Source organism: Asparagus officinalis, chromosome 2, assembly GCF_001876935.1.
Source record: "Asparagus officinalis chromosome 2, Aspof.V1, whole genome shotgun sequence".
Taxonomy (NCBI): Eukaryota; Viridiplantae; Streptophyta; class Magnoliopsida; order Asparagales; family Asparagaceae; genus Asparagus; species Asparagus officinalis.
In genome coordinates this window covers 76,137,734-76,150,148 of record NC_033795.1, presented here as the reverse complement: position 1 = coordinate 76,150,148, position 12,415 = coordinate 76,137,734, and positions in this window count along the sequence as shown.

Here is a 12,415-nt window from a genome sequence, read left to right as displayed (position 1 = left end):
CTTTCTATCCTAAACCGCTAACTAAACGCAACAAAAGAAAAAAAATCAGCCAAGGGGATCACCGCCTTTGTTCTGCCACACACAAAAAAGACAAGAAATCAGAGAGAGAAGGAAGAAGCCGAGTTACCGATCTCTAAGTGAGATCACCGCCGACCAAATGTCCGCCTTCAGAATCCCATCCAACGAAGTGGCGATCCTCCACCGCGAGCTCTGTCGCTTGATTTCCCCCTTTCTTTTTTCTCAAACAAAACCCTAGTTCCGTTCGATTCCGCAGAAGTTTTGTCTTCGGACACTGTCGAAGCATCAATAGAAATTACTTTCTTTCTCCGCTCCCTGAGGGAAATCAGAGTCTGAAGCATCAAGAGAAATCAGAGTCTCTTTCTTAGCCACGGAGAGTTCGACCAAGATCAAGGTATGTAATCACTCATTAGAACCCTAAATTTTTCTCTGATTGTGGGAAAATTGATAACATATTGTTTTCTAATCTTTGAATGGTACTGATTTGAAATTAGGAACATTCCTTTTCAATACTACTAATAATATTCGTTTACTTATGTTGAATAAGGATTTTGTAGCAAATACTAAATAGAAGGCATCTGGGATTTGAACTGTAAAAGGCAGTTCTCATGATTAAAACTAACAACACAGAAAATTTATGACTGAATTTCTCCATTAGTGATAAAACTAATCATCATGTATTGTTCAATAATTCTGAAGTCTGATGATCCATTTCTCAACAAGTTAAAAATTGGTCATTTTTTAAAAGATCAATAATTGAGACCGAACCGATCAAAAGAATAATTAAGGGATAGAGGGTTCGGTTGGTTGTGGATATCTATATAAAATTATGAAAATAAATTTAGTTTTTAGTCATTGTTGAATCTAGTGGTATGGCATTGAAAGTAAATAGAAAGTCAGTGGTAGATTGAAAAGGAAACAAAGCGGAAAAGATGACGTGGTTTCTCTAGTTCAAGTTAAGAGTTGGGGATCATCTCCCTACAATTGAACTGAAATGCAGTAAGAGAAATTCAACTTAAAATTTTGAAACAAGCTTAATTTTCTTAGGCACTTTCAAGTTTTATAAAATTTTGAAACAAGCTTAATTTTCTTAGGCACTTTCAAGTTTTATAAACTTTGTTTAATACAAATTTTCTCAAGTTGTTTATGTAAATTGTACTATTAGTTCAAATATCAAATGATTTTAATGGTTAATGTAACATAAGTTGCATCATTGTATATTTTCATTAGAACCTAATATAATATTTATCAACTATAAAAAAACACATTAAAAAAATTATAAGCTGATTTTTTTTTATAATTTTCCAAATTAGTTTAATCTTTTTAGCATTGTAAGTACCTGAAACTGATACCTGATGATCCATAGTTGCTTTGGTGATATATGGGAAGGGCGTGGTACTGGTATTATTGTCAAGATTTCAAACGTTCGGTCAGATAGCCCCAATTTACTTAATTTGTCATATACTGATTGATATTTGAAACCTTTGACAAGGTAGCCGCATATTTATTCCCGAGCAGGCCTTTTATTTGGTGGGTAACATCGACGAAGCTACCGCGAAAGCTATGAACTTAGAAGGGAAACTGTCTATTTTGTTCGTTTGATCTTGTATGCGTACTTAGGGTTTAGTTAGGGTAAAATTCAAAGCAAGTTTCTAATTGTTGTTGATAAAAATTGGTTAATGTTATTTAGCATGAAATTTGTTGTTAAATTTTGGTTGATTAGAAATTTATTTATTTATATATGTTAATAAATTCTAGAAGATGATTTCAGAACCTTGTTTTTAGAATATTTTTTCTATCAGTCAACAATATTTAATAGGGCTAATATTTTGTTGCATGACTAATTTTTTTACTAATGTCTTATTAATTAATATGCATGCCAGGTGAATCCTGAGGCCCATCCTTAATGGAATACAAGGACATAATTCTGAATTCCTATACCACTGAAAATGAATGGTATGAGTTTTATAATTCATATGCCAATTTGAAGGGTTTTAGCATGAAGGGATAAAGTGAGATTTGATAAAAATGGCAATCTTTATTATCGCAAATTTGTTTGTTTTAAAGAAGGAATTTGTGAAACTAAGCATATGGATAGAGCAGATAGAACATATAAAGAACGGTCATTATCCAGATGCAAGTGTGATGCATGTCTTAAGATTTTTTTTTGATAATGAAACACGGAGATGGTTCGTTTATAGTTTAAGGGATATGCATAATCATGAGCTTGCAGGCCCAGATGAAGTTCCCTTTCTTCGCTCTCAACGAAGAGTTAATGATGAACAAATGGAAGAAATTCATATGCTAGCACAATGTGGCATTCCTAAAAATAAAATTATGGATTTTATGGAGTATAGAGACGGAGGTTATGAGAAGGTTGGTTTTATTAGAAATGATATTTATAATAAGTGGGGTAACATATCACGAAGAATAATAGAACAGGGAGATGCACAAACTGTATTGAATACGATGGAACAAAGAAAACGGAAAGATGTAGATTTTTTCTATTTGAATAAAACTGATGATGAAGGCCATCTTACACATTTGTTTTGGACTGATTCTCAATCAAGAGTTGACTATGAAGCTTTTGGTGATGTTTTATTATTTGACAGTACTTATCGAACAAACAAATATGCCATGCCTTTCATACCATTTATTAGTTTAAACCATCACCGGAGAACAATAATATTTGGATGTGGAGTAGTTTGTAATGAGACAACTGCGAGCTATATTTGGTTGTTGAAGGCATTTAAGATGGTGATGTGTCAAAAAGAACCTTTTGTCTGTCATTACCGGTGGTGATAGTGCCATGCGTGAAGCTATAATCACAGAGTTTCCAAGAAATTAAGGCATTTTTTATTGCCTACAGTTGCCTCCTAGAAAAATTACTTTTATATCCGATAGGATGAAAGGTATTCCAAGAGCATTGTACAGGAAATTTGGCTCTCATCACAATCACCGCTATTGCTTACGACACATTAGAACTAATTTTAAAAAGAGTTTTGGTCAAGTACATCTACAAAACCTTCTTTGGCAAACGGGTGTTACACCCGAAACGTGTGTGTATGATCGGATACGGGATCAAATCAAGGCAACATCTCCAGGTGCACATGATTGGATTGAGAGTAGTTTGGGAAGCGATTATGTCGACCGGTGGGCACTAAGTAAAGATGGAGAGAATCGCTATTGCATGATAACAACTAATTGTTCTGAAAGCTTCAATGGTGTACTTAAGGGGGCTCGAGCAATGCCCATGCAGGTGTTGGTTGTGAGAACATTTTATAGACTAAATAAGTATTTTATCAAGCGGCGAGAGGATGGAGCAAAGTGGGGGACGTTGTTCACCCCAAAAAATGAAGAGATTATAGGAGCTCAAGCGGCGAGAGGATGGAGCAAAGTGGGGGACGTTGTTCACCCCAAAAAATGAAGAGATTATAGGAGCTCATGTCAAGCAGGCCAGATTGACTAAGATTGCGAGATTTGCTATAGATGAATGAGAGGTTACAGAAAATCACGGTCATAATTACACCGTCAATCTATGAGGGACACAATGCGCATGCACATGTAACATACCAGAATTACAAAAATTATCATGTTCACATGTTATAGCGGTTACGACCAAGCAATTTGGGGGTGCAAATACATTGTATTCCACATACGCTTCTGAGTGGTATCAATCAAGCCACTATAGAGATTCATACAGTTAGTTTTTTTATCCTATTGTAGTTAGTCGTTACTGGTCACCCTATAACGGACCGCATGTGTTACCTCCTGAATTTAAGAGACAAGTCGGACGCCCGAGATCAATACGCATAAAATCTACGATGGATGGAGGTCGGGAAGGAGTTCCAAAAAAAATAGATGTGGAAATTGTAGACAACCGGGCCACAGGAGATCCCATTGTCCTACCAATCCAAATAAATAGCAATTGATGGGTATAATTATTCTATTCTTTATTAATTATTCTACTTCGTTTATATTCAAAATTTGAACTTTTATTTTACTTCATTATATTCTACTTCATTTATATCATCATATGTGCAGATATGGAGGCGGGTCCATTAACGTATGAGGTCCTTTATGACCAACCTTGACATCGATCCGCGAAGATTGACACTGGGGAGGTAATTAGATTAATAGTTATAAATTACATTTTCAATCATATCAATTATTCTAAGTTATTGATTGTTACTGAACATTTGCATTGTTTATTATGTGTAGGCCCCGAGCATTACTATCGTTGATCACACTCGTGCACACTTGAGCTGGGAGTTGATCGATCCACATGTCCAATATTATGTCCGTCAAGCATGCTTCTTTGAGTACTCACAAATTAAATGGGTGAGACTTGATTGGTCTCTCTTGACAGCACTGGTTGAACGATGCAGGCCCGAGACAAACACATTCCACCTGCGCCAAGGAGAGTCGACGATTACATTGCAGGATGTTGGGATTTTGCTTGGACTCAGAGTGGATGGAGATGTTGTCACAGGTAGCAATGACTTCAACTGGTCAGGGAAGTGTGAAGCATTTCTGGGTCAAGTTCCTCACATGAGGGGTAGAAGGATCAAACTTGAATGGTTGAGAAACAATTACATGAATGTTCTGATCGATGTGACCGAGTAGATCGTCAATATGTATGCACATGCATACATACTTCACATGATCGGTACTATTCTTTTCCCTGATTCCACGAAGGATTCGGTGCACGTGAGGTGGTTGCCACTCCTGGAGGATCTTGTGGATTATGGGGGATTGTCATTGGGAGTGCCGTGTTAGCGTATCTGTATAGGGAGATGACCAAAGTGGCTCTTGTTCAAAACAAAGAATTCAAGGGTTGTCTCACTCTGCTACAGATATGGTCTTAGGAGAGATTGCATTTGGTTGCCCAAATTTGAGAGAGGCATGTGCTCTCGATGGCCATATTCCGTTAGGTTGCAAGTATTACTAAGTTATTTTGAAAAATATATGATTACATGTAAATTTATACATTTATTTCAATTTATACTAACTCATTGTATATAAATTAGATGGAATGTATCCAGATCTTGGCATACCTCACCAAAGGGCCATGAAAATTTCTATAGGAACGAGCTCGATCAAATGGAGGACGAACATGTATTAAATCATAATATCTAAAAAAATTCAATCATTACATAATTTATTACTGATATATGCTTTACTTTATTTTTTATAGGTCAAGTGGATGCCATATGAACAAGTTTTAAAGTCACTACCAGATATATGCAGAGAAGAGCCGGATGTGTGGCGAGCTCGCGTCTCGATCATATGTTTTGAGATTGTTGAGATGCACGTGCCCGACTGTGTCTCCGACAATTTGGGCTACAACAACATATCCCGGACCTTGTGGAGATAATAGAGAGAAATCCCAGAAAATGCGCACATCGTCAAGATTGGGAACATATTCACAGTGCTTACATCGGGATGTGGGATTACAGGGAATAACAGTTGGTGATGGAGAGGGCCGACGCACCTGACCTAGGTGTGTATTTGTGGTGGTATTGGGGGATTACTCGTCGGTAGATATTTCAAGAGAAAAAAGCCCCTAAGGAATACACACCAAGAGGCCCAATTGAGAGAGAGTTGGTAAGTGTATAAGCAAAATATACAGTTATCTTGTGAGTTTTATTTTATTATCATCCAAATCATAATAGCTTTCTTGGGTTTTTTATCTTATAGGTACAAGAGCTCGAAGAACTTTCTACTATGGGGCATGATGCAATCCGAACAACTACCGAGCCAGGGCGGAGGAACACGTTCATTCGCATGATCAAAAAGATTCAGTCCGCTCTTCAGAGGATGCGTAATGCAAGACGAGATGGACGTGAGGAGCGACCAATTGAGTACTTTCATCGCCGGTTCCGATGACACACGGGGGCAGGCTCAAACGGTGCACATGATGAAGCTGGCGGCTCACAGTAGGTCCAAGCCGGATGTTCACAGTCAATTCGAGTCGATGAGGATGTCATCCACTCCCAACTTCACACACAATCGGGCGAGGAACTCATCCGAGCTCACGTCGAAGGTGAACGTGTTAGGGGGAGAGGGAGAGGGAGAGGAAAGGGAGTTGTATCCTATTGAAACTGAATATTATGTATTCGATTGAGTATTGATAGGATGTTTGCATTTGAAACTAAATATTATGTATTTGATTGAGTATTGATTATTAGTATGTGAATTGCATGGTATGTATCCGATTGATTATGGATTTTTATTTGAGATTATTGATTGGTATGTGTGTTATTGTGATTGTGATTGCATTGTGGATTGATTGTGGATTGATACGTAACAGCAGGGGTTTGAATTTCCAGCTGAAAGTGTGTAGTAGAGTCTGCCAAATAGTCGGGGTTGGGAACCCTGATCATTTTGTGCACGTACACGAAACGGTCGGGGTTCCCAAACCCGACCATTTTGTCGTAGGAAAATTTACCTCAGCTACCTCTCTGCCAAATGGTCGGGGTTAATTGCTGGGGTTCGTCTGATGTTTTATAATTATTTTGACTTGCACTAGTAAATATCTAAAAGTAATCTCTCTTTTAGTTATTCACTGGTCCAGATTGGATTATTTGTTAGCTACGTACGCTCGATCATTCCCCCGCTCCCCCCACCCTCCCAAATCCTACGATCGCCCGCTCTGCAGAATTGAGCACTGGTTTAGATCCCCCGCCAAAACACTCGATCTGCTGCCAAATTAACCTCGTTCAATCCCCGCCCCCAAGACTCAAGACTCCCCCCACCCGTCCCGCAATCATCCGCCGACGAAAGAAAGGGGAGAAAACGAGAATAATGAAAAAAACCCTAGCCCCTAGCTACCTCCACCATGGCGGCGCCTCCCCCCCTCCTCCACCGCCCGGCCGTCCGTCACGAGCGTCGTCATGAGGGTCTCCTCCCCTACTTCTACGTCGGCGCCGGATCGCCCTACCTTGCCGTCAATCGTCTACAGCAATACATCCTCGACCCCGAGATGTACACTTCGCCCTCCCGTCTCGCCTCACTCCTCGTCCGCGCTGTAACCTGGCGGTCTTCTAACTGGTCGGGAGACGTACGTCGGCCTGACGATGAACGTGCCGGGTCGTGAAGGACGGCCTGCGGTCGCGTTTCTCGTGTCGGTGATCAGGGACGATCGGCGGCCGCGGCCGGGAATCGGTCGGGTACGGGTCGCAGTTCTGGGGCGGGGCGGTGGTACATAATCAATCACGTGAAACGCGGGCTTGCCGGCAAGGGGCCGGGCGCGAGGTTGATGGAGGAGCATCGCCCGAGGAAGAGCGATCCGCAGGAGTAGGAGGAGGGGGACTGCGGTATCGTTTTCTGGTAGACCTCGACCCTCTTCTCTGTTGCTTAATTAATTTCCCGTCTTGTTTCCTTATGGGAATTTTTTATGCTGGCGGATCGATGAGGTTTAAGATTATTATGGTTTAATTTATTTAATTTTTTATGGTAAGATGGCCCGCTTGATCCCTTGAGCTCTTGATGTTGGGCTAGTCTAGGTTTTGTTCTTCTTTTAGTTTTGTTCTAGACCTGATCCTTCTTTTGATATCTCTTAATTGTAAGGTTTTTTTTTAAATCGCAAGGTTCTAACCTTTATTTGTTGCTTATTAACGAGGCTGGTTGTTTACGATGAATGCGTACTAATTTTGTGTTAGCTTGTGATCAATACTGAATACAAATTGAAAATGCTGTTGTTTCTAGGCTCGATACTTCAACGTGGGTGATGTAGGTGAGACTGTGATAATCTTTTCTGTTGGCAACTCGCACCGCTTCAATTTATATATCTGAACGGAGGATGAAAATTTCTTGCTTGTAGCAAGCTCCTCTATGCTGCTACTTCATATACGGAACGCATCTGATGTACAAGGAGGGCTGTCCAAATGGGTCGGGCTGGGCAAAATGCCCTGCCCGGGCACTGGGCCCTGATCGATGGGGCCGGCCTGGATCTACCAGGACGGTCCGTATATTTTATTTTTAGATTTTAATTTTTTTGTCTAAATTTTTTTGATTTTTTTTACAAGAATAAAAAAAAATTGTGAAAAAAGATGCAACTGCAGATGTATTTCCAAAGATGTGAAATCTTTGTGACTTAGGGCATGTTTGGTTATTTCCAAAAAGAAATCGGAAGTGGAAAACTCATCCTTGAAATGATTTTAATACATTTCAAGCACATTTCCTAGATTTTTTTTTTGTTTTTGTTTCGCAAAGAAAACTCCACATTTCAATGCTTTAACGTCTCTTTTCCGACGCCCACTAATCTTGTAAGCATATTACCACCTATACGGTAGACAGATCTAGCGATATCTTATGGTTTATCAATCAAATGCCTTGATATGCTGAAGGCACATTTCGAAGCTACAGTAGAAATTTACACTGTTAGTAGGTCACAAACCATGATGGAAAGCATAGGATATGAAGCTGTTCCATATACTTTTCCCCAGAGCAAAATATAATATACCTGAATGTTTTGACTCTTAAGTAAACGTGCAGCAAAATATACTTCAAGTTTAGAAACTTCCCTTATGGATGATCCATCACTTCCGCCACTATAAATACTATCAATACAACCACTCAGGTGGTATATTGATATCTGGCTGTCAAATGAACACGATCCTATACTCAGTCTAGAGTTTGTAGCCATAGGAGCAATAGCTTGAGAACTTCCATCATGTTTAGTTGCATACTCTTTATATAATTTCTGAAAATAATATCTGATTGTGTTATGATGAGTAAGAGTAGTAGTAGACTCGCTAGCATCAATGTTACGTATTATCGTGTTGTCGTATAAAGAATTTAACAAATTTTGGAGCCCAATATCCTTCAAGCATGGATCGATAAGAATGACCAAACCAAAAACAGTAGGAATTAGTCTAAAATAGTTATTAAATTTTATTTCCATTTGTGTAATCATATTTAAAAAATAACTATCCATGCGACAAGTATTAAAAAAGTTTTGAATTCTAATAAGTTGTACAACAGCTTCAGTTATAGTTGGGTAATAATAACTAGATAAAAAGAGAGTAGCTTCATAACAAACTTGTAGCATATTCTTTACACAAAATATAGTGTACCATTCTTCTTTAGTTATTCCATATACATATACAGAGGAAGATCTAGAACTAGAACTAGAAGCATAGAAATTATAAAACCATCTACAATTTATTTATACACTACCGCTACATTTAACATCAAATAAGTGGAATTCTACCTATGACCAACATATTGTAGAAATTTTTTAGCACTTTTCCTTCTACAAAGTTTTTCCCATCTTTTAAGCCTTTTTTTCATAAGCATTGAGAAAATAAGTAATAGACCTAACTTTTTTTGTCATGGTTCTAATTTCATTAAATGCACTTTGCATAATTAAATTAAAAATATGATGCATACATCTAATATAAAGAATTACCTTGACATGTCAATAGCAAAGAGGATTTGATATGATTTATTGTTACATTATTATTGCTTGAATTATCCAGTGAAAGAGTAAATATTCTTTTAGAATTTTTTTTTTGAATTATTAATTTTGCTATATTTTCACCAATGTGTGATTCTTCAAATGAAATAGAAGAATAACTCTTTTTAAACATTTGCTAACTATCATCAATTCAGTGTACTTTGATACACAAATAGCTAGTTTATGCTTTAAATTTCCCCATCAGAAGGTAGAGAAAATCTACAGTTTAAGCTTTGAAAATAGGCAATAATTTTTTTCCCTCTTGATCATATTTCATAATATCACGTTAACAAGTTTGACGAATTTTTTTTTGAAAAGCGGGTTGATGACTCTTTAATTGTATCTTCAAGACCCTCATCTTCTACAATTTTAAAAGGAATAATTTTAAGAAAAACAAACCTTATAACGCATTTCCTTGCTCCAATTGCATCGTATATCTATGTACCAAGGCCATCCGAGGAAGATGATTCAGAGAGGAGATCGACGGATATCGGGTTGAGACATTTCTTACTCTCTATTGTGGCTTGCTAAATGTTGTTTGAGGTGGTTAGTCCCTATCTTATGATCTTTGAAGACTTTTGCTGCATAGAGCACATATTGCTTTTTGGTTGAGAACACGACCGTGACTATATGTGACAATTTCAATATTCTTGGAGAAAGCCCACTCTTTTGATCTCGGCCTTCTGGAGAAAGCCCACTCTTTTCATCTTGGCCTTTTAGAAGATGTTGGTCTTGGATCTTTAGATGCAGGTTTCGGGTCGATGGTAAGACTCATATCAGGAGTTGCATTTTTATCCTCGAAGACTTCGAAATTGGAGGAAGCTATTGGAATTGAGAGAATTAGAGGATTACCAGAGAGTAAGAGAGAATATTAGAGAGTATAAAAGCGTATTAGAGAATATTAAGAGAGAACAGAGTGATTTTTGGATGAGAAACCAAATGAAAACTCCTCTCTATTTAGAGGAAGCCCCATAGTCAAATGACCAAGATATCCACAAAATTTGATCGTTTTTAGGGTATTTTGATCATATGACCCAATAGTAGCTGTTATGGTTGTTTCTTAGCCAGATGGGGCGGGGCCGCCGCCTGGGTGACCCGGACCCGGCCCGGGGTACATGACCCGACCTCCCTGGTCGGGCCTGGCCCGGGCTGGTTTAGGGCCAGGCACCAATGAAGGTACTTGAACCTGGGCCAGGAACCCAACCGGATTTGGTTTTTCTGGTTTTCTACAGACCTGGTCTGGGCCCGGAAAAAATTAGGCTGGGTCTAGGCCATGGGCTTTTTTGATGGCCCCATGTACAAATTAAGCAGGAGAACAATAAATCTATTACTGTTAAAGGTTCACTTTTATCTAGTGCTTACAACTCTAGATTTCTAGAAGAGTTTTCGCAATGAATTTATGAGTAAAAGTTGGATATAAACATGTCAGGAAACTTTAACCAGTAGGAATTGGCAATATTCTGTTTGATATTTTTATTGCTCTAAGCAAACTGTGGATGGTCTTTCTAACTCATTAAAGGAAATAGCTGAAGCTAAGTCGTAAACCCTAACCTTTGTTTAACATTTCCAGATCAACACATCTAGGGCACCAAAACAATACTTTTCAATTGTGTAAACCATAAATTACACTCTTGAAATGTGTCAATCACGTATTGTTTCTAATGTTTTTGGCTTTGCGTAGATTGTTTGGTCTTGCCTATGTGAATTATCTTCATCCTCCATCTTAAAACTAGATAAAGGACTAACAGTATAAGCATATCAGTTACCATTGGTTGAAGACTTGAAGGTAGAACATAGATACTGATTGTTCAGGATTGGCATGAAAATTTTATCCAGATGAAGCAGGATTGAGGCCTCTTATCTGGGGTGCTGGGAGGAGTTATATCTGTCACACTTGTACATGAATCTCTTCACTATTTATGTAGGAGTTGTATCTGATTCTGTTTCTACTTGAATATGGTTGCTATGCAACATTATTGTAAGACACCTCTATTATTTAATTGATATAGATTGACTAGGATTTTTTTTCCAAGTGTCTAATATTCAATGTGATTGACATTTATGAGATATGCATGTCTTCAGATGATACTGATGTGAGGATTATGCTGGTTTTGCCTAATAACATTTGTCGAAGAAAATTTAAACTTGTTTAAGGCGCGATCCACTTGAATAACCCACATGCAGATGCGCATGCTACAAATGGTTGCAAGTAGGCTGCTCTTTATAGTTTGCTTACATTTTAGATTCTGAAATACACTTGTAAGGATCATACTTTGTTTCTTAGAAATAGAACTTGATACATTTTTTTAATCTATTGCATTATTTGCCTTTTTATTATTCATTAAAGGACATTCCCTTATTCCCCCTAGAGTGGATGATGATAAACTGTGGTATGAGGCACTTAGTATTTCATCATTTTTCTTCCTCATCCCTTGCATCCATCCCTCCATATCTTTTCTCTCTGCTTCCCTGAATCTTATGTCAGAACTTAACCCCATACCTTCTCATTACATAGCATATATCTGAGCTGCCCTTTGCTACTTGAGATTCATGTAGGTCTGAATTTAAACTTGAATTTTCTCAAATCCTTATTCTTAATAATATACAATCTTCAAACCATTCAGTACTTTGTGTTGTTATGTTAAACTCCTTTGTCAGTTATGTTTCGCCTTATCCTAGGTTCTGATCAGTAAGTTTTTTCGTCTCTCCAGCTCCCTATGCCACCCTCATAAATTCCTAATGTTGGTTAGTTATTTTGGGGTGGAAGATTCCTCTGTTCCTATATTAATCCTTGAGCACTATAAGTCTATAAACCTTATTCTTTTTGATATTCAGTACTGCACTTCATCCTGTTCTTGTGTCAAAATAAGGCTGTCATGAGTACTTGGTAAAATGAAGAAAATCAACTACTGCACTTGATTCTGTTCTTGGTGT